Source organism: Silene latifolia, chromosome Y (assembly GCF_048544455.1).
Source record: "Silene latifolia isolate original U9 population chromosome Y, ASM4854445v1, whole genome shotgun sequence".
In the NCBI taxonomy this organism is placed as follows: domain Eukaryota; kingdom Viridiplantae; phylum Streptophyta; class Magnoliopsida; order Caryophyllales; family Caryophyllaceae; genus Silene; species Silene latifolia.
Window position 1 is genome coordinate 288,247,303 of NC_133538.1, and position 24,093 is coordinate 288,271,395.

The 24,093-nt window shown below is 40.0% G+C and overlaps 1 long non-coding RNA gene across 1 annotated transcript; it reads right to left on the minus strand.

Annotated features, from left to right (window-relative positions):
- Positions 1–631: 631 nt before the first annotated feature.
- Positions 632–23,567, minus strand: LOC141633064 (uncharacterized). The gene is made up of 3 exons (XR_012537875.1): positions 22,915–23,567; positions 22,567–22,723; positions 632–702 (listed from the first exon to the last, which is right to left on the minus strand). It is a non-coding gene; the product is annotated as an uncharacterized LOC141633064 (long non-coding RNA).
- Positions 23,568–24,093: the final 526 nt, after the last annotated feature.

Genomic DNA, 24,093 nt, shown 5'->3' on the forward strand with positions numbered 1-24,093 from the left:
GTGTTTTGAGTAAAGAGGAAACATTCTAGCCAATCCTATCCTATAGAATCATTAGATTTGGCAAGCCACAAAGTGACCCAACCTCAATCAACGCAACTTAAACCCGCCCTGAGTCGCTGAGCGTGAAAGAAACGTTGTCACAGACCTGATTATAACCGTAGCACAAAAAATGCTCCGGAAGGGCTTATTAATAAAGGTTTATCAGTCACAACCTGAAAATGACCTTATTGACCCAACTCATAAGGGTAGACTTGTGCCCTAGATGACCTTTACCCGAAATGATCAATAAGAGCACACTCGAAATGACTCGTTTGTTTGTTCTAGTTTTCTGCATAAGAAGTGTACCACATACCCATAGAATTTCGTTAGGCTTGTAGTCTGACCTCCATTTCAGACATTCTCTCAACATTTTAGTACCCTTTTGAACATTCCAATTATTCACTTGCAGGAATCTAGCAATGATTGCATCGTAAAAGAATATTTCTCAACTTCTCCGGCGCGGACCTAATCCCGATCTCACCTCATCAATCGAAATTAAGTAACGAAATTACGATCGTATTAAATGGGCAAACTCAGAGATGTGCAAACCATGATTTGTCAATTTTGACAACAGGAAAATTCTGGTATGTACCTTTTGCTGCTGTTCTTTTGTCGCCGTTTTTTCATGGTTTGCAGCAGTGTTCTTCAATTCTGTACTCATTGCTGTAAAAAAGGTATTCATTTTCATTTTCATTAATAGACTAACATATATAAGTCGTTGATAATTCATGTTTTCACCTGATGTATCACTTTCATATACACTTTTATAGCTCCCTTTATACCGCTTTACATACCGTTTCGTGCCTATTATATCATTTATATGCTTTATTTCAATGAATTGTCGATACTGCCGCTATTTTGTGTTTTGATGCAGAAATGACTCAATATGAGTGTGATCAAGCTGAGATTAGCATAGCGGAGACGGCACGGTAGAGTAGACGAAGCATGGCATGGGAAACGAGGAATCATGAAGACTAGAAGTGAAAGAAGAGAAGAAGGAACCTGTGAAGCTAGTTCCTCGATCGAGTCATCACTTGACTCGATCGAGTAGGTGTCCTCGATCGAGTCACCTCGACTCGATCGAGGATCCCTCTCAGCGGGTTTATTTAGGAATTTCCTAAAACGTTAATCTTTTGTTATAAATTAAAGACTCGTGTTTTATTGTAAACCTACGTTATACTTTGCTTGGATATTGCTGGAAAACTCTCTTAGAACCCTAATCTTCCTTTTGTATGGTACTAATCTTTCCTCATTAATTAAAATCATTATCGTTTTATGCTCTTGAATTATTGTTTTATGCTTGCAATTATGTCTTCATCTTTAATAGTATTTGTTATTGTTGTTATAATTATGAGTAGCTAATCCCCTCATCTAGGATGAAGGGGATCTAGGTTAATTAAAAAGGGAAAATCAATTAGTTGCTATTGATATCATAAAAGTTGTTGTTTGATTATTGTAATTCTTCTAGTTAATCACTTGAGGCCTGAGTTATTAATTAGTGTAGCGAATCGATCCTATCGCCGACCGGGTTAGAATTGATATAGGCTGCGATAATCAAATAGAGAGCATCTAATCATAGCGACCGCATGTTAGAATCGATCTAAAGGGCATAATTGAGTCGACCGATCTTATGACCTTAAACAACTTGATAGATTTAGTAATTGATTGATAATCCCCGACTGATTGACCTAGTGAACCTAATTCCTAGACTTTTAATAATATTGTTATTCACCTTTTATTTACGTTGCAATTAGTTTGTTAGAATCAACTCAAAACAAAACCCCCCCAAAATCGGTTACTTCTAGACAGCTTAAATACTCTTAGACTTAGCTTTTACCGCCTCCCTGTGGATTCGATACCTGTCTTATCACTAGCTATTCTTGTTAGTCCTGAGATATTTTACTTTGATTTGGTAATACGACTTTAGCCACATCAAATTTGGCGCCGTTGCCGGGGAGGCAACAATTGGTTAGTCTGTTTGTGTTTATTTTGTCTTTTTGTCTTAGGGAACCCAGTTCCTTGAGACCGCTCTCACACTTTCTTGTTAGTTCCGTTTATGCCCAGGTCTAATAGGTCCCAGATTATTCCTTTTGATCTTGAACCTGAGAAGACTTTTCGCTACAGACGGAAATTTAATCAAGAAGTGGGTCAAGTAGAAGACTTGAGTATACTTGACGTCGAAACGGCGAGATCAACTGAGACAGCCGATCGGTCCTACGAAGAGGAAGAGGACGAAATTCCTATTCCTGAAATTCCAGTTATCACTGAAAGTCCTAAAGCCCCCATCATGCCTACCTTAGCCAGTCACTCTGAGCCGACCTTAGACTCTATTCCACAAGGGTTTAAGTTGCCCACTACTACCAATGGAACATTCGAGATTCGACCATCTTATATCAATTTGGTGGAACAAAATATGTTTGGAGGGACAGCTGCTGAGGATCCTGCGACGCATATGGAGAAGTTTGTCACCTACTGCTGTTCTATCCCATTAACAGCTGGAGTGACACAAGATCGTTAAGCGGTGCTCTTTCCTTTCTCTCCGAAAGATGGAGCCGAGTGGTTGAGGATATGGATATGGATATCTTGAAGGAGTTACTGATTTGGAATTCCTTGGCTCTTGCTTTCTACAAGAGGTACTTCCCACCTCAAAAGACTAATGCTTTGAGGAATCAAATTACTAGTTTCAAGCAAGCACCATCGAAGATTTGAATGAAGCTTGGACTCGCTTCAAGCGTTTAGTTCGATCGATTCCCATCATGGTTTCCCAAAGTGGTTCCTTTGCAACCTTGATTTTATAACGGGTTGTTTGACGATCATCGTGCCCTTTTGGATTCATCTGCGAATGGGAGGTTTCAAGATAACACCAATGATGGTGACGCGTGGAAGTTGATTGATCAGATTGCTACCCATACCGCCAGGTATGGAAATCCTAGAGGAAGCACGCGAGGTAATCGGAGTTGATAGTGCTCTGGCGGCATAGTTGGAGACTATTTCAGCTAAAATTGCTGAGATAAAGACTACCCAATCATTGGGTAGTAAAGAGAGAGTTCATGCTATGAGTCAGCAAGTAGAGGAGACTTGTGCTAGATGCGGTTTAGATGGACATGGTGCAATTGATTGTATGAGCACATTTGAGCGAGTTAATGATTTTCGGGCTTACAAACAAGGTGCACAAGGTACACCTTTCTCCAACTTCTACAATGAAAGAACGAAGGAACATCCTTTCCTTCAATGGTCTAGTCAGAATGTGCAAAACCCAGCAGTCACAACCGCAGAAGAATGTTTATATCCCTCCCAACAATCGTGGTAATCAATCACAAGGGGGATATCAAAGGCAAAATCAAGGAGGCCAGCAGTTTAACAATCAATATCAATGACCTCCTCAAAGAAACTCCTCAACAAATTCCTCAACAAGCTCCGAACAATGATATGGCAGAGTTGCGCAATCTTTTGCAACAAACTTTGTCAATGCAAAGAGAAGGACGGCTCAAATTTTCGAAAGTGATTGCCCATAACAAGATACTAGATAATCGGTGGCTCGGATGGCGCTTCAAAATCCATCAAAACAGCCGTGGGTCTTCCTCCTCAAGGCAAACAAGCTCATGAGCAAGCTAATGTTATTCAGCTGAGAAGCGGTACTTCTTATACGAATCCCGACCTGCAAAGTCTTGAGAATGAAGTGCCCATTACTGTTGATGAAGTCCCTTACATGCATCCCAAAGGATTGGGTAATTTGGAGCTTAGTGATGATGAGAAAGAGCCTGACGAAGTTGAAACACGAAAGTAAAAAAGACGAAAAAGCTGAACCTGCAAAAGTTCCTCGACCGAGTCACAGGCGACTCGATCGAGGATCCATCCAGCTCGATCGAGTCACCCCTGACTCGATCGAGGATCCAATATTGCCAGCCGACGGTGTTTCAAAAGTTGTTTCTAAGGAGAAGTAAGCCGAGCCCATAACTATTTCTCTACCTTTTCCTCACCGACAACAAAAATCCAAGCTGGATAAGCAGTTCGGTAAGTTTATGGAGGTCGTGAAGAATCTACAGGTAAGTGTCCCTTTTACTGAATTGATTACTCAAGTGCCGGCTTATGCAAAGTTTATGAAGGAGATTTTGACAAGGAAGAGATCCTTTGACGCGGTGGAAACTATTTCTTACACTCAGAAGTGCAGTGCCATGTTGCCAATTAATACACCACCCAAATTAAAGGATCCAGGAAGTTTTTCTATCCCTTGTCATATTGGTCATCTTTTTATTAGTAAAGCTCTTTGTGATTTAGGAGCTAGTGTCAACGTTATGCCGTATTCTGTCTCTAAGAAATTAAATATAGGTCCGTTAACAGTTACTAATATGACACTGCAGATGGCCGATAGATCAGTTAAGCACCCACTGGGGGTGTTAGAGGATGTTCCCGTTCGTATTGGGAAATTTTACATCCCCGTTGATTTTGTTGTCATGGACATGGCTGAAGACAACCAAATCCCTATCATCTCGGGCGCACGTTCTTACACATCTGCGGGGGCGGTTATAGATGTTAGGCGGGGAGATTGACCTTAGTTGTGGGGGATGATACGATTATTTTCAACTTGGAAAAAGCATTGAAAAACCCCATGATAGAAGAGACTTGTCATAGTATAGATGTTGTTGATTTTACTATTGATGTGTGTCTTCCTATGTGTTTGGACAGGATCCTCCGGAGATTGCCCCGGTTTCGATCCCGGTGATCGACGGGTTCATGGAGTCCAGTTCATCGAATTGAGAAGCTTCTAATCGGAGAGGAATGCCCACATCGAAGGTATACGATTTGGGTGTCACACCTAAGGTAACCGAGGTAAAGAAACCTGAATTAAAACCTCTTCCCTCTCATCTCAAATATGAATTTCTTGATGACTGTGAGATGAACCCGGTGATTGTCAATGCTAACCTAATCAAGGTCACTATCCGCTTTTTGTCGATCGTTTTGAGAACTCATAAAAAGGCAATTGGGTATAGCATTGACGATCTCAAAGGTATTAGTCCCGACTTTTGTATGCATAGAATTCACTTGGAAGAAGGCCACAAGCCTAGTGCACAAGGTCAGAGACGACTAAATCCTCCAATGCAGGAGGTGGTAAGAAAAGAGGTACGAAATTACTTGATCGGTATTATTTTCTCTATTTCTCGATTCTAAATGGGTGATCTGTCCAAGTTGTACCTAAGAAGGGAGGTACTACAAAGTAGTAAGGAATGATAAAAATGAATTGATTGCTACTAGACTTGTCACAGGATGGAGGATGTGCATTGACTATAGGAAGTTGAACACGGCCACTAAAAAGGACCATTTCCCACTTCCTTACATTGACCAAATGTTAGAGAGATTAGCATGTCATAGTTATTTCTGTTACCTAGATGGCTACTCAGGTTTCTTTCAGATACCCATTCATCCTGAGGATCAGGAAAAGACCACTTTCACTTGTCCGTATGGTGTATTTGCTTATAGGAGGATGCCCTTTGGTTTATGTAACGCTCCTGCTACCTTTCAGCGTTGTATGATGGCCATATTTTCTGATTACATAGAGTCTATCATGGAGGTCTTTATGGATGATTTCGGTGTATATGGTGCGATTTTGATATTTGCTTGAGAAACTTGACTAAAGTTTTGCGTCATTTGTGAGGAGAGCAACCTTGTTCTCAATCGGGAGAAGTGCCACTTCATGGTCACTTTGAAGGGGTGGTACTCGGTCATTTGGTGTCGTAAGGGCATTCAAGTGGATAGAGCTAAGGTTGAGGTAATTGAGCAACTCCGTGCCGGTTAATGTTAAAAGTGTGCGTAGTTTTCTTGGTCATGCAGGGTTTTATCGCCGCTTTATAAAGGATTTTTCTAAAATTGCTCAACCTCTAACTCAGCTTCTTCATAAAGATGCTCCTTTTGTGTTTATTGACAAGTGTGTTCAAGCTTTTGACAGGATCAAACAAGCACTTATCTCAGCTCCTATTATCCGTTCTCCGGATTGGAGCCTTCCTTTTGAGATTATGTGCGATGCCGTGACTATGCGATTGGGGGTTTTTGGGACAAATGCGAAAGGACAAGGTGTTACATGCCATTTACTATGCAAGCAAGACTCTCGACGATGCACAAATCAACTATGCTACTACAGAGAAGGAGCTTCTTGCAGTTGTCTATTCATTAGACAAATTTAGAGCTTATCTTGTTGGTTCTAAAGTTATTGTACACACTGACCATGCAGCTTTAAAGTATCTTTTAACCAAACAAGAGGCTAAACCTAGACTTATTAGATGGATTTTATTATTTCAAGAATTTGATTTGGAAATCCGTGATAAGTCCAGTCTTTGAAAATGTTGTTGCGAGATCATTTGTCCAGATTGAGATTCTCGGGAAGAGAGATTTTGCCCATCGATGATTCTTTTCCAGACGACCATCTTCTAGCTGTAGCTGCAAATACCCCATGGTTTGCAGATTATGCCAATTATTTGGTAGGAGGTACACTTCTGTTGGGGTTGGTGTCCTTAACAGTTAGTGCAAGGACTTATAAACCTCTAAAAGGATCAAAGGGCATACTTTGGTATTATTATCAGTTGATCCACGTTTATCAATAACGGTTGGCTTGCTAGATAAGTTTGACGTTATTGTCATACGGATGGCGGTGATCAACTGGTCCCTAAAAGTCACACCTATAGGATACGTTTGAGAGACGTGAAGATGGAAATACGATCATGTAGATGCCAAAATTGACTAACCGGTTAGTCCGAGTTATTTGACTAGTAATTAGTCAAATATGTGATGTTGAGATATTATATTTAATACGGATTAAATATCATGGGCTATGGCGAATTAACTGATTAATTCAGAAATTAAATATAAACGATTTATATTTAATTAAATGTATATTGAATATAATTATACAATCTTTTTTTTCGGACACGAATTAATAATTCAACTAACCCGTATTATTAGCTGATGCCTTAATTTCCGATAACCGATGACAGTTTATAATATAACCCGTCATATACATTTTAGCATTTGCTTAACCGGACCTCGAGCTAAAATTAAGAGGAAGTGGAAGCCCACTTCCCCATGCATGCACTCGGTCCGGCCGAACCAAACAAAAGGAGAGACTCCCTCTCCTTTTGACCTAGACAATTTCATTTGCAGAAAAACTAGGGTTTTGAAGAGCATTCTCCTCTGAAAAACCTGAGATCTCTCATCTCGACAAAACTCACATCAGTTCTCCCTATATTGCAAGGCAATCGGAGAACACTGTTCTAGCACAAGGGCATATCTCGGACAAAGTCTTGGGTGTAACAATTAGGAGGAAATCGCTTTGATTTCTCGTTCTTTACGCCGCAATTTTAAAGGACCCGAGGTTATTTCTATACATTAATCATTTCATTGTGTTTATCGTTTTATGACTATAAATTGCATGTTTAAATTTACGTTATAGTCCTGCAATTTTAGGGTAGTATACGGATATTAACCCACAAGTGGTATCAGAGCGAGGCCACGTAAATTTTTATATGTGTTTTTCATCAAACGATTGTTGAAAACGATGAATTTTGGTTAAAATTTTGTCTCCTGCACCATTTTTTTTTCTCAGAAATTTTTTAATTTGCTGCGTTTTTTGGTTGCATTGGGAATCGTGTCTTGTTTACACGGTTGCTCTTGTTGTTGTTTTGTCTCAAAAACCAAACCGTGCCATGTTTTACACGGCTGTTTTGTTTCAAATTTCTTGTTGTTTTTACATGTTGATATTTTATACGGAGATTATAGCAACATGTCAAGTTTTTGTCAATTGTTAGATTTTGTTTTCAATCATTTTTGATCGAAAATTGCAATTGATTTTGTCTCAAAAATGTTTCACGAGGGTTTTAATTTTTCCAGAAAATTTTGAACTTGATCGAACTCGTTTTCAATCGATCGAGTGGTTTTTCTGTGTTGTTTTACTCGATCGAGTCCTTTGCACTTTCGATCGACGCTTTAAAACCCTCTCATCGCTCGATCGAGTTGTCCTCGATTTCGATCGAAAGCGCCTTTTGCGATATAGGTCCTCGATCGACCTCATGTTTAGTCGATCGAGCACCTCCTGATTGGCAGACCCCTCGATCGAATGGCAGCCTCATTCGATCGATCCCTCCTGTCCCTCGATCGAGCACTTGTGTCCCTGGATCGAGGGATTTTGCCTTTAACAGCTTTGAAAATTTGTTTCTTTTGATTTAAATTTTCTTTTGGCTTCAATATGTACTTTATACGGATATAGTACACTCGCTTAATAGTGAATCGGTTCACTCACGTACCATATAGTTGTTTTGAAGCGTCTTTAAAATGACGGATTATAATGGATTAAAATTAAATGATAGAAGCGGTTTTATCACATGAATTTTAATCATTAAAAGGTGGTTTGGATAAATTTAACATAATTACGGAATTATGTCACGAATGAATTTGTTTTTAGTTGATGCATTTTTATTTATCGTTTTGTTGAATGCCGTGAATGCCATTTTAATTACGTATTTAATTTTGCAATCAGTTGTAACTTAGTGTGGCCTTAGTAGAACGTGTTACCGTAATGATGGAACACGGTCTTGGTTGTATTTTGAGATCTTGTATCTCCGTTTTGGATTTTTCACTTGTAATTACAGTTTTTAATTAGAATGTAAATAGGTTTATATTTTGTAATTTTAATTGTAATTTTTGAGAAGACCAAAGATGGAGACCGGATGCTCACTCCCGCTACATGGATCAAGATGGAACATCAAGACAAGCTTTTCGGGTCCAACGGTGGATTCCAAAGTTGTATTATGTTCTTTTACTAGGATAGGCCACACTAGGACCTTTTATTTACGTATTGCATTCTTTTATTTATTTTTCGCAACGATAATTTGCATCATATTCCGCCTAAAAACCAAACCACCTAATTATTGCATGAAAACTGACACATATAGAGGTCACGAGTTAGTTTTCATTGACATTCGTATGTCACACGATCATGCTAAGCCATCATCTAAATTGATTCATTCACGACAGACGCTAGTTATTCGTTCACTTAAAATGAATTATAATTTTTGTTGATGGGATCTTCCTCGTATAAACTAAAATTGAGAACGGTCTTTATAGGTCAAACTCCAATGAGTCCCTTCTTCGTCGGTAGGCATACTATGACCCCTTCTACGTCGGGTAAGTTGGAACCGATTGACCTATTTTATCTCAACACCATGGTCACTCGTACGATCCTGTGACTATGGTGGACTATAGATAGGATTTACAGAAATCTATCGACCAAGAGTTCTTAGGGAAGAATTAGCTAAACAGTTGGCTTATCAATTTACGTAAATTGAGTCTTGGGATCACTTGTATCTTTCTTGAGGGAGATCAATTATGCAAGTGCAAGAGTCTACATGTTTAAAATGAATTTTAAAATAGACTTAAATCACCTCGATGAGTTGCTTATTTCGTTTTGTTTTTCTTTCTTTTTCGGTGTAGATCACGATTTTAAATCGCTTAACAACAAATGGTCGGGTTCAAGTGATAACCCAATGCCAAGTGCCACATTGGACCGTGAGACCTGGCTTAGGATCTTCATGAGTCGATGAATCGATCTACTCGATCGAAGAATGACGGATCCAACTTCGCGGGACCGGGAGGCAAAGATTACGGAATCCGCCGCCGCCGACGGAAGCTCGGATATCGCTGAGCCCATGCCGTTAAACCTGTGCCCCACGGTCGGGAATTAACGAAATCAACGAGTATAACGATTTCGCTTTAGAAGCGGGTGCGGTAAAGAACGTACTTATTTTTGCAATGGAACCCAATTTGCATAAACGCTTCATAGCCCAAGGTGCAAACAAGATTTTCACCACGCTCACTAAGGAATTCTCGAAAGCACCGAGAATCGTGACCTATGAGCATACCACTCGCTTCTTTGATGCGAGACTCCGGAAGGGCCAACCGGTTAGCCCACACATTCTCAGCATGATTGAGAATGTCGAGAAACTGGAGACCTTTAATCGTAACATCGGTGAGAACATTGTTATCGACCGTATTCTTCATTCACTCCACGATGGTTATTCGCATTCGGAGCGAATTACTATATGAATGATTTGAAGAAAACTCCCCATGAATTGCACTCCCTCCTCGCATGCACCGAGAAGGACATGAAGTTCGATGGGAGCTCGAAACAGATATTCTTGTTGTGTCAAACAAAGGGAAAGGTAAGGGCAAAGCTCCGTGAAACCTAACGAGAGGTAAGGCGAAGTTCAAGAAGTCGGGTTCGGGGAAGAGTGGTCCTGGTGAGGCGAGTAACTCATCGGCATGACAAAGAGCAAGAGTGAAAACATGGAATGCCATCATTGCCACAAGACCGGGCATTGGAGACGCACATGTCCTGTTTATCATGAGGACTTAAAGGCAGGTCGTGTTAAACCTGTTGGTATGTCTTCTCTCTCTTCTACTTTTATTCATATGATTGAGATTAACCACGCAAGTTACGGAACTTGGGTACTTGATATCGGGTTGTGGTTCTCATCCGTGTAATCATGTGCGGGGGCTCCGAAACATCGAACCCCTCGTAAAGGGTGAGGTGGACTGCGTGTCGGGAATGGAGCAAGAGTAGCCGCCATCTCCAAGGGGACATATGTGATCCAGCTTCCAAGCGGATTTGAGTTATCATTATATGATTGCTATTATGTTCCTAGTCTTTCCAAAAACATTATTTCGGTTTAACGCTTGATAAACTTGGTTTTTCATTTGTAATAGAAAACAATGCTTGCATTTTCTCATTACACGATATGATTTACTGGCGTTTCCATGAACGGAATTTATGTTTTAGATCGACCTCGGAAATATTACACGTAATGAATAAAAAGTTAAAGGTTGGTGACAAAGATCAAACGTATCTATGGCACTCCCGTATGGGACACATTAATGAGAAACGCGTAAAAATGTACGACTCATCAAACATGGAGCTATCTCGGCTTTTGATTTTCAATCATTTGGCACGTGTGAATCATGTCTCATCGGTAAGATGACTCGTATTTCCTTCAAAGGTGTTGGAATGCGCGGCGCCGACCTATTAGGGCTCATACACACGGATGTATGTGGTCCTATGTCAATCACCGCACGAGAAGGCTATAGGTATTTCATCACTTTCACGGACGATTTGAGTAGATATGGCTATGTCTACTTAATGAAGCACAAAAGTGAATCCTTTGAGAAATTCAAGGAATACCAAAATAGGGTACAGAACCTATTAGGTAGAAAGATTAAAACACTACGTTCGGATCGTGGTGGCGAGTATCTTTCTCACGAGTTTGATCAACACCTTAAAGACCGTGGGATCGCCCTACGATTAACTCCACTGGAACACCTCAATTGAATGGTGTGTCCGAACGGAGAAATCGAACACTACTTGATATGGTTCGATCCATGATGAGTCACACGGTTTTACCTGATTCATTATGGGGTTATGCTCTTTTGTCAGCCGCTCTAATACTTAACCGAAGTCCGTCTAAAGTTGTTGACAAGACTCCATATGAACTATGGAAGGGAACGGTCCCTAACTTGTCCTTTATACGGGTTTGGGGTTGCGAGGCTTATGTCAAGTGGAGACACGAAGATAAGCTCGGCCCGCGATCGGTCAAGACATACTTTATAGGTTATCCTAAAGGATCACGTGGTCATTACTTCTATTCGCCAACCGAACAACGTGTTTTTGTTGCGGCTAGTGCGACATTCTTAGAGAAGGAATTTCTCGAGAATGCAAAGAGTGATAGAACCTTCGACTTGTCGGAGATTCCAGAACCAAACACCGAGCAACCATTGGAGGAACCTATTCCTTCAATCCATTTGCGGTGAACATTCCGAGGAACCAAGGAGGTCGGGAAGAGTCTCTATTCCTCCGGACAGATACATCGGTATGGTCGAGGAACATGACATAGATGACGTTCTACTCTTAACGAGTAGTGAACCCGCAACCTATAAAGGTGCCATGACCGATTCGACTCAAAGCTATGGCTTGAGGCCATGAAATCCGAGATGGACTCTATGTATGAGAACAACGTGTGGGATCTTGTTGACTTACCGGCTAAGGTTCGTCCCCTTCAATGCAAATGGCTTTACAAGATAAAGCATTCTGTGGAAGGTCAACAAGATATCTACAAAGCACGACTAGTTGCTAAAGGTTTCACCCAAGTGCCAGGTTTGCACTACGATGAGATTTTTGCACCCGTAGTCATGCGGCGTTCCATTCGGATTATCTTAGCGATCGTCGCTTTTCATGACTATGAAATTTGGCAAATGGATGTGAAAACCGCCTTCTTAAACGGCTTTTTGGAGGAAGAGTTGTACATGGTACAACCCGAAGGTTTTATCGATCCAAAGACATCCTAAGAAAGTGTGCAAGCTTAAGCGTTCCATTTATGGACTTAAGCAAGCATCAAGGAGTTGGAATCATCGCTTCGACCAAGTGATAAAAGAAAATGGATTTACTCGATCCGTCGAGGAACCATGTCTATATATCAAGTCGAGTGGGAGCAAGATTGTCTTCCTAATATTGTATGTTGACGACATACTCCCGATTGGGAATGACATACCTCTCTTAACTTCGGTGAAAGTATGGTTGAAAAACCATTTCCGGATGAAAGATCCGGGAGAGGCGCAAAGAATTCTCGGGCATCCGTATCTATCGAGATAGATCACGTCGGATGTTATCTCTCGATCAGAGTCTTACATAGACAAAGTCCTAGAGAGATTCAAAGATGACTAACTCCAAGAAGGGGTTCCTTCCTATGTCTCCAGGGGTGCATTTGAGCAAGTCTCGTGCACCGAGACAGGAAGAGAAAGAGCGCATGACACGGATTCCTTATGCTTCGGAATAGGATCAATCATGTATGCCATGATATGCACACGTCCGGACGTGGCATATGCATCGAGTATGACAAGTCGATTCCAACAAAGATCCAGGTGAATCACATTGGTTAGCTGTCAAGAACATTCTTAAGTACCTACGGAGGACTAAAGATTGGGCATTGACTTATGGAGGCGAACAAAAGCTATGTGCAACCGGTTACGCAGATGCTAGCTTCCAAACGGATCGTGATGACTCGAAATCTCAGTCAGGATTCGTTTTTACTCTTAATGGCGCTGCAGTCAGCTGGAAGAGTTCGAAACAAACTGTTACAGCAGATTCTACGACTGAGTCCGAGTACTATGCCGCGTCGAAGCAACAAAGGAAGCGATATGGATGCGTCAATTCTTACATGGGCTATCTGTAGTGCCTAGTTCGAATGACCCGATCACCATCTATTGCGACAATAGTGGTGCCATCTTCCAAGCTAAGGAGCCTAAGTCTAGCAACAAGTCTAGACATGTACAACGGAAAGCTCATCTAATCCGGATTACGTGGAGCAAAAGAAAGAGTGATAGAAAAGATTGCTACGAGATGACAACATAGCAGATCCTCTCACTAAAGCATTACGACAAGATAAGCATGAAGGGCACGTTAATTCCATGGGAATTAAACGTGTTCCTAAGTTGTAGTACTCTTTTATGGATTAGATTCATTCGCTTTTGTACTCTATACGACCTCATCGTTTTGATATTTTATATATATATTTTGTTTTTCATGTGGAATTGTACGACGATTTTGAACACCACAAAGTGAACTGAACAAACATCATATCTTGTTAGTCCTTAATTGCCCACATGAGCTGATAACTCTGGCAATTATTTTGTGACGTTGGTTGATGGTGGGTTCAACGAGCCATAAGTCAACCGGTTGACTGACCAATCACAGAGGCGATTTATACGGATATTTCGTAGGACACAATTGTGACATCGACGTGGAGTCCTAAATGTTTTATAACATTCGTTGTCTTGGTCGTGGATAGGACTTCCATGGTGATCCTAAGAGTCGATTCTTAGACTATCGACTGTCTCTTGAGACTACGGCAGATTTTGGGTGACTTTGGTTTCTTTCTCACGGTCATCCGTAACAGGGGCCAAGTAGATTTTTTTCTGGGTCATTTCATGTTGTGCTTAGATCGGAAGGAGTCGAGTTGAAGGAAATATTCAGCCTTTATCGGGTACTCGATATTTCTCAGGGCCACTCGAGGAGTCAGAATCGAAATGCATGGCCATGCTCGGATACGGATTCGTTTTTATCAGTTAAGTTACTCTCTAGTCGGGGAAACCACTCTAGATACGGATCGATTGTAAAATACGACCTTTGTGGATCCAGATCCGCAAATTGTTTTACATTGAGTGGGAGAAATTTTAAATGAATATGAGAATCGGTTATCGCACATACACTTGTACGGACAAGTGGGAGTTTGTTGGAGCTTGTGTCCTCCGGTTAGTGCGGATAACGTCATTGCACATACACTTGTACGGACAAGTGGGAGCTTGTTGGGGTTGGTGTCCTTAACAATTAGTGCAAGGACTTATAAACCTCTAAAAGGATCAAAGGGCATACTTTGGTATTATTATCATTTGATCCACGTTTATCAATAACGGTTGGCTTGCTAGATAAGTTTGACGTTATTGTCATACGGATGGCGGTGATCAACTGGTCCCTAAAAGTCACACCTATAGGATACGTTTGAGAGACGTGAAGATGGAAATACAATCATGTAGATGCCAAAATTGACTAACCAGTTAGTCCGAGTTATTTGACTAGTAATTAGTCAAATATGTGATGTTGAGATATTATATTTAATACGGATTAAATATCATGGGCTATAAGCGAATTAACTGATTAATTCGTAGAAATTAAATATAAACGATTTATATTTAATTAAATGTATATTGAATATAATTATACAACACGCTTTGTCGGACACGAATTAATAATTCACTAACCCGTATTATTAGCCGATGCCTTAATTTCCGATAACCGATAATGTGATTTATAATATAAACCCGTCATATACATTTTAGCATTTCGCTAACGACCTCGAGCTAAAATTAAGAGGAAGTGGAAGCCCACTTCCCCATGCATGCACTCGGTCCGGCCGAACCAAACAAAAGGAGAGACTCCCTCTCCTTTTGACCTAGACAATTTCATTTGAGAAAAACTAGGGTTTTGAAGAGCATTCTCCTCGAAAAACCCGAGATCTCTCATCTCGACAAAACTCACATCGATTCTCCCTATATTGCAAGGCAATCGGAGAACACTGTTCTAGCACAAGGGCATATCTCGGACAAAGTCTTGGGTGTAACAATTAGGAGGAAATCGCTTTGATTTACATTCTTTACGCCGCAATTTTAAAGGACCCGAGGTTATTTCTATACATTAATCATTTCATTGTGTTTATCGTTTTATGACTATAAATTGCATGTTTAAATTTACGTTATAGTCCTGCAATTTTAGGGTAGTATACGGATATTAACCCACAACTTCCTCTTGACTTATCTTATCAGCAGAAGAAGAGGTTCATGCATGATGTGAAGAGGTACTTCTGGGACGATCCCTATCTGTTCCGAGAGTGTGCCGATGGTATATACAGACGATGTATCCCAGAGGGTGAGGTACGTGCCATCCTTTCTCATTGTCACTCTTCTTCATATGGTGGTCATCATGGTCCTTCTAGGACATTTGCTAAGGTAATGCAATCGGGTTTTTATTGGCCTACTATCCTTAAGGATGCTACTAACTTTGTTCGTTCTTTTGATGCTTGTCAAAGAACTGGCAATATCTCGCAAAGGCATGAGATGCCTCAAACTGGAATCTCCGAAGTAGAGATTTTTGATGTTTGGGGCATTGATTACCAAGGGCCGTTCCCTACATCTTTTGGGAACCAATACATATTAGTAGTGATGAGATTATGTTTCTAAATGGGTGGAGGCAATTGCCACCCCACTTGTGATGCTAAATCATTGTTGTTGTCGTTTAAGACTATATTTCCACGGTTTGGAGTGCCCCCGCAAATGATCGTGATGGAGGCAAGCATTTCAATGAGCGTCATCTCAATTCTCTCATGAAGAAGTATGGCGTTACACACCGAAGAGGATTGGCTTATCATCCTCAAACCAGTGGACAAGTAGAAGTTTCCAACAGAGAGCTGAAACAGATCTTGGAAAAGGTGGTAAGCAAGAACAGAAAGGATTGGAGTCGGAAGCTCGATGATACTTTATGGGCTTACCGTACTGCTTTCAAAACGCCGATTGGAACCTCACCTTACCGACTTGTCTATGGCAAGTCCTGTCATTTACATGTGGAGCTTGAGTATAGGGCTATGTGGGCCATTAAAGAGCTGAATATGGATCCCTCATCAAGCGGGTGAGAAACGATCGATGCGATTGAATGAGCTAGATGAATTTCGACTGCATGCCTATGATAGTGCTCAAGTATACAAGGATCGAACGAAGAAGTGGCATGACAAGCATATCTTGCAAAGAGAATTTCATGTTGGTGAGAAAGTTCTCTTGTTTAACTCTCGTTTGCGCTTGTTTCCAGGTAAATTGAAGAGTAGATGGTCTGGACCGTTCACTGTTACTGACGTGAACAAATTTGGGTCAGTTACACTGCATTCTGACAGAGGAAAGACCTTCAAAGTGAATGGGCAACGCTTGAAGACGTACTATGAAGGTGCTTTTGTGGGGGTAATAGAGGCTCTGGACCTCTTCCCCATTGATTCTTCTTACTGATGAAGAATTACGGTCGTGCGGGACCGTAAAAACCAGCGCTACCGAGAGGCAGCTCGGATTTTGTAAACTATTAGTTTATAATTAGGATTTAAATTCACGTATTGCTTTTGTTTTTATGTTTCTTGGAACTTGGAGAGACGAGGAGAGGGTACTTGATATGCTTTCAAGTGTCTTTTGCAGGAATTTTGATGGGATTTGAAGTTATGAGTAACAAATGGCGAAGAAAGGAGCGCATACCTACTTCCTCGATCGAGCCAATGGCGACTCGATCGAGGAACCTGTCAGCTCGATCGAGTCACCTGCGGCTCAATCGAGGAACCTGTGATGAATTAAACAAAGTTTAAAACGAGAGTTGGGTATTCCTGAAATTGGTTCCTCGATCGAGCCAGCTGCGACTCGATCGAGGATCCAATTTAGACCGGGTTCCGCGTTTTATTTTCACCGATTTTATGCTTTTGTTACCCTAATTTCTTTCAACTTCCTTCTTCTTTTCGTGTTATTTCCCTGCATTCTTCCTCCTCTACTACTCATTCTCTCTATATTCATCATCAATCATCATCAAAACCCACTTAAAACTTGTGCTTACTTGCTTATTACTTGCTTGAATCGTTCTCTTGTGCTTATTTTCTCAATTCCTTTGCTTAATTTGCTCAGGTAAGTCGCGATTTTGCCTTTATATGTCTCGAAAATTCTGATTTTTCTTGCTTAAATCTTGAGTTTATTGTATTGAATCTTCCCTTGCTAGTATACAATTGCTATTTCCTTGCTTTCTAGCCCCTTAATTGTTGAAATTCATGCCTAATTTGCTAATTTGGGAATTAGGGTTCTTCAAAATCCGGGTAGAAATTTTGCATTAAATTGGTTAGAATTGTATTCTATTGCTTGGAATCTTCCATATTTGATACATACTCATGTTCCCCTAAGTTTTTGGATGCTTTCATTGTCATTTGGAGTCTTAAAAATTGATTTTTCGGACCCATAAGTGCCAAAACCGGGACTGTTTTTCTGACATTTTTGAAGTTTAATTTTCTACTTGCTCTTATGTAGATAATGTCGACTTCCGGGCAAGGAAATAAGCGGACTAGAGAAAGGAGAGCACCGGTTCAACAACCCGAAGTAATTCCTGAGGAGATTGTGTCTTCGGAGGATGATTTGTCTCCCTTAGACGATTATCCATTTATCGAATTTCGTGACAAAGCACAGAAGGACAGGTTTGTGTATATGTTATCCAAGTCTATGAGTGCCACTCGATGTGTTGATAGGAAAATTTTGCGCACTTTGAAGATAGACGACATCATGTTTGGCATGTTTAATGAAATCGGGTTGCAGGGTCTTTTCACGCTCCACGAGTTATCTTACCCTGCCCTGACTCTTGAATCTATGTGTTCTTTTACTTATTTCCCCAGTGATCACCTAATCAGATTTCGTTTGCTTAATGTTGAACGGTCTTTAACCTTTGGCCGTATTTCTGAAATCCTGGGATTGGATAAGCATACTGAAGGGGACTTGTATGGTGTTGGTGGGTTGTCCGCGTTCGTTATTTTTCGTTTCTTGGTTATATGGATGCGACGTCGTGCTATGGCTTTGTTAGATATCCAACACGTTTGTCTTCGTATGTTTTTAAGGTATTTGAGCTATTTGTTGTATGGCCGGACCGATAAGAGCAAGACCTCCACTATTGAGGTCTTAATACTTGCTAGTTACTTAAATCCTTATAGGGAGGAGACATTCCAATTCTCTCCCCCGCTCTTGTCCGTTCGGCGTTTGATAGGATGATCGGGAGGCGGGAACCTTGATCGTGGTGCTCTTGTCACCAAGATTGCTAGGGTCATTTGTGACTTTGAGGGTGGTGACCCGTATGGGCCCATGGTCGACTTTGAGCCACTTGTTGATGATGACCACCTTCGCTATGACATTTCTTATCTTGATATTAAGAATGGGAAGGACCATTATCTTTGGAGGGTCCGCGGTGAGTCATGCATGCTTCTTCCTTGCGCCCGTTTACTCTTTGTTGACCCCCTCGAGGAGAGTACTACTGTGGAGCGACCTCCACCGTTACTTATCCGATTCCCGAGGATCTTTTGGTTACTTTTCCGGGTCTAGTACTACTACCACCACGGCGGGCGCCGAGACGTCGTGCACCCACTACCCATCTCGCTGGGTTCCTTCCAGCCGCTTCTCCTCCACCTCCTTCACCTATCCCACTTAGGCTATGCTCCGGTTACCATTTTGATCCCGTCATTGAACGGGAAGTGAGGATGCATACGGGCATCAACACTGCTTTGACAGAGAGGAGGATGTGGGAACAGATGGAGGCTATGACTTTAGCTTCGGGGCGATATCGCGGTGTGTCACCTTCTTACTACACTACTCCGGTGACGACAGTAGTGTGTTCCATCTTTACGGAGTGACTCTACGGAGTTTGGACGATTTAGCACCGAGTTTGGTGCATTAGGCCATCCCTTCTACACTCCAGTCCACCCTCTCACCTACTACTTTTTTTGCGGAGGACACCGACATCCCTTGTTCCCGAGAGGCCTGTTTGGCCGATTTGTCGCTTCTACTTCCACCTTTTGCTCCGGCGCACTCGTGGTCGAGGCCGTGTTCGGAGACCCACTCGTGGTAGAGGCCGTGGCCGCAAAGGTCGTCCCCGATCCCGAGCTTATGTCCTTATATGCCGATATTGATGATTTTGATGATATGGAGCCCAAGAGTGACAAATGGTCACTACATCCTCTCTTTCCGGTTTGGTTTGGGGAGGCTACTACATTACAAAATTTGGTATTATCTTTCTTGTTTTGTTTTATTGCATTTATTTTTACCCTCTTTCCTTTATTAGTAGTGTCCTATAGGTTCTTTGGTTTTTACGTGTGATTGCTTTATCTTTGAAAGGCGTCACAATGAGGACTTTGTGACATTTAGGTTTGGGGGAGTGTGTTTATTTCTGTTGTGTGCTTTTATTTATTGTTGTGTGAAAAAATTAGAAAATTCAAAAAAAAAATTGAAAAATTATAAAATACAAAAACATGTTTTTATTTACTTTTCTTTATTTTGAGTCGAGTCTTGGTGAATTGTATAGCAATGATGATAACTTGCTTTGTCTTTGTATTTGAGTCTCATTTAGTTGTCCATGTACGTGGTTTTGACCTGTTAGCTATGATAAACAAAGCTCTTTACTCAAGTCTTTACCGTCACAATATGCCTTATGCCGAGTAGACTTGACTTTATTTTGTTGGTAAACCACTTAAATTTCTGAGATCTTTAGAGCTTCCTAGGCCGGGAACATTAATAAACCGGTCTCATTGTTATTTAGGCTAATGAGTGTGGTCTCCTTGTGGTATATGTAATATCAAACTGCATAAGTGTGACATTAGTTTCTTAGCTTTTGCGCGTTCATTTGATTAAGTACATGTGGATAGGCGATTCTTATTGTTCAAATAAGCCTTCCATTACCCAGTTTTGTTAGCCCGTTTGAACCATGTAGCCATTTTATATCCTATTTCTTAGCTACATTCTAGAATTTGCCTACCTTTTCGGGATAGTCGCAGTTGTTTGAGCCTTATTGTTATAGCTACTTTGGTTGGGTTGGGACTTTTATTGTCATGTGGGTAGTAGCTATCTTTTTGTAGCAATTGTGTGACCTCTTATGTTGAAAAAGAGAAGTATTATGAAGCAGCGAGAAAAAGAAAAAAAAAGTCTCGAAAAAGAAAAAAAAAGAAAGAAAAGAAAAAGAGATGAAAAAAGAAAAGAGTTTCGAAAAAAAAGATTCAAAAGAGAAAAGAAGAAAAAATGTATGCTTCATTCGGATTTGTTAGGAGGTCGTGTGTGGTGATTACTGGAGTCTAATGCACATTTGGAGAGCCTTTACATTTCTCTCATATGTTGTCAAAGTTGAGATTATTTCTCCAGCTGGATGTTTGTTTTATTTATTATTAGATTTGGCTATTGGTCTAGTACTGCGACTACCGTCTGAGCCTCACATATCCATACGTGCTTTTGCACAAGCCACTTCTATACACATGCCACTTTACCACCATTCTGTCCTTGATACATGTACTTGGTCTGTTTCGTGAATGCGTATTAGTTGGAGAATCTCTTATCACATTAGATTGCATGCATATCTCATAAGTTGAGTGAGAGTCTTACTTCTTTCTATCTTACATATATCTCACCCATTATGAGTGCATGAGTGAAACCGCGAGAATCCGACAAAATGGTCTTGCAAGGTTGAAAGGTATTTGGTTGAGTCTCGGTATCATGTCACATCTTGAGTAAGAGCTGCGTTAGTCTATTACCCGTGCTTTTGAATTTGTTTTATTAGCACAATTTTGGTCATTACTTTGTTCTAGATATGGACAGCTGAGTCTTGTATGTGCATATACATTTGCTCTGAGTTATTTATTCACCATATGTCCGTTGTTCTTTGTTTGGTCTGACTGCTTTGCTTGAGGACAAGCAAAAGTTTGGTTTGGGGGAGTTTGATGTATCAATTTCATATACACTTTTATAGCTCCCTTTATACCGCTTTACATACCGTTTCGTGCCTCTTATATCATTTATATGCTTTATTTCAATGAATTGTCGATACTGCCGCTATTTTGTGTTTTGATGCAGAAATGACTCAATATGAGTGTGATCAAGCTGAGATTAGCATAGCGGAGACGGCACGGTAGAGTACACGAAGCATGGCACGAGAAACGAGGAATCATGAAGACTAGAAGTGAAAGAAGAGAAGAAGGAACCTGTAAAGCTAGTTCCTCGATCGAGTCACTGCTGACTCGATCGAGCAGCTGTCCTCGATCGAGTCATCTCTGACTCGATCGAGGATCCTCTCTGGCGGGTTTATTTCCGGAATTTCCTAAAACGTTAATCTTTTGTTATAAATTAAAGACTCGTGTTTTATTGTAAACTTACGTTATACTTTGCTTGGATATTGCTGGAAAACTCTCTTAGAACCCTAATCTTCCTTTTGTATGGTACTAATCTTTCCTCATTAATTAAAATCATTATCGTTTTATGCTCTTGAATTATTGTTTTATGCTTGCAATTATGTCTTCATCTTTAATCGTATTTGTTATTGTTGTTATAATTATGAGTAGCTAATCCCCTCATCTAGGATGAAGGGGATCTAGGTTAATTAAAAAGGGAAAATCAATTAGTTGCTATTGATATCATAAAAGTTGTTGTTTGATTATTGTAATTCTTCTAGTTAATCACTTGAGGCCTGAGTTATTAATTAGTGTAGCGAATCGATCCTATCGCCGACCGGGTTAGAATTGATATAGGCTGCGATAATCAAATAGAGAGCATCTAATCATAGTGACCGCATGTTAGAATCGATCTAAAGGGCATAATTGAGTCGACCGATCTTATGACCTTAAACAACTTGATAGATTTAGTAATTGATTGATAATCCCCGACTGATTGACCTAGTGAACCTAATTCCTAGACTTTTAATAATATTGTTATTCACCTTTTATTTAAGTTGCAATTAGTTTGTTAGAATCAACTCAAAACAAAACCCCCCAAAATCGGTTACTTCTAGACAGCTTAAATACTCTTAGACTTAGCTTTTACCGCCTCCCTGTGGATTCGATACCTGTCTTATCACTAGCTATTCTTGTTAGTCCTGAGATAGTTTTACTTTGATTTGGTAATACGACTTTAGCCACATCATCACCCTGTAATATTATACAGAGTACTGTATTTGTTAATGCAGGTCGAGTCATTTGGGTTAAAACCATGAAGTCAGTAACAACATTTTATCATTCAACTTTAAGAAAAAGCATCAAATTACTTAAATAATTAGTTCCCACTAATGAAATCCTATACATAAAAAAAACATGCTTGTGAAAGTCAAAACATAGGGAGTATAGGTAAAAATCTTACTTGCTTATAAAATGGAGAGGATAGGCAAAAATAAGAAGCAAATTCTTTTGTAATTATCTAGCAGTCAGTCAAAGAAGGCAGAAGGCCGGTACAACACAATGAAGAAGCAGGATTTGAAGTCGTATTCTTATCATTCACATTATCTTCATCTTCATAACTAGGCTAAGACTTCTTCAGCACAGGGTTAACAAAGAAAGGAGAGGTTAAGTAGTTGACTGGTTGAAAATGTAATGCTAAAACACAGAGAATAGAACTAACTACATTCATAGTACTCTACTTCTATATTTAACGGACTCAAAAGTCAAAAGATTCTTGTATTACTACCAATCATCACATTAAACGTTTTACCATTAATTAAAGTACAAGTAGTCGATATACGAATACGGAGTACTAATACTCAAAACCGGCAGCCTAAACCCAATCATTTTTGTTATTTCTTTTTTTCTTGTGCGTAGACATTACTTTGTGGTCTTCTCGGTATTCCCCCCTCTAATGGTGTCATTCCACAGTCTCCTATGCATACAAAGAGCCTAGCTACCCTTAAACACCAGGTAATTTCTCGAAAAGCACTATTAAAACAAGGAGTGCAATGTATAGTCGATATTAGGGGCTTACATCAATGAACAGTAGAAAAACGAAGATTACTGATAAAATTGTTGTGAACTATAGATTCCATGCAATAGAAAATAGATGTAAAACGAAGATTACTGATAAAAAAAGCTTACATCAAGTATAAATTTGCACCGTCTTTCACAGTCAACAAAGGAGATGATTGGGATGATTCCCGGGTGTGAGCACTCCTTAACTCGGTCACATTTTGATAAGTAACGATTGATTCTTCAGTCATTCTCGACGGTTTTCTATTAGTAGTAAACTGTAGACCATCTTCTGATTTTGTATCTACACAAACAAAAAACAAACTTCTGATTAGACCCGATAAAATTTTACCGGACTTGAAAATCCAGTACGACGTACTTTTTTAGCCAAAAACGTAAACTTTATTCGTGGTTCGAAAAACAAAATCCAGAATAACAAATTAAGCGAGTTAGAATGGATAACACTACCAGAAGCGAGTAAATGAACAGAGGAAAACCCTAAAATTCGAAGATCCAAACAAGGTCCAAATGCACACAAAATGTGCTAGTAATGAAATGACATGAAAAATTCAATACTCGATTTGAAACACTAAGTATGTACGGTTAGTAATTAGACAAGGAAGTAAAGAGTAACTACTAGTAGTTAACAGTAAGTATTAACAATAGTATTGGAATGAAGCAGACGGATTAGCAATGTCGAGCAAACAAGCTGAAAAATCGATCAAAACATGCAAAATAAGAGTCAAACTCAGTAATTAAACTAAATAAATAAGGTTATGACCAAAACTTAAGAAAATAATTAAGAAAAATCGAAATTGATGTATGAAATAGTAAAGAAACGGAAAGAAACATACGAACAAGTGAGAAATCGATCAAAACCTGCAAATAAAAAGAGCGAAACTCGGTGATTAAACTAATTTATGACCAAAAT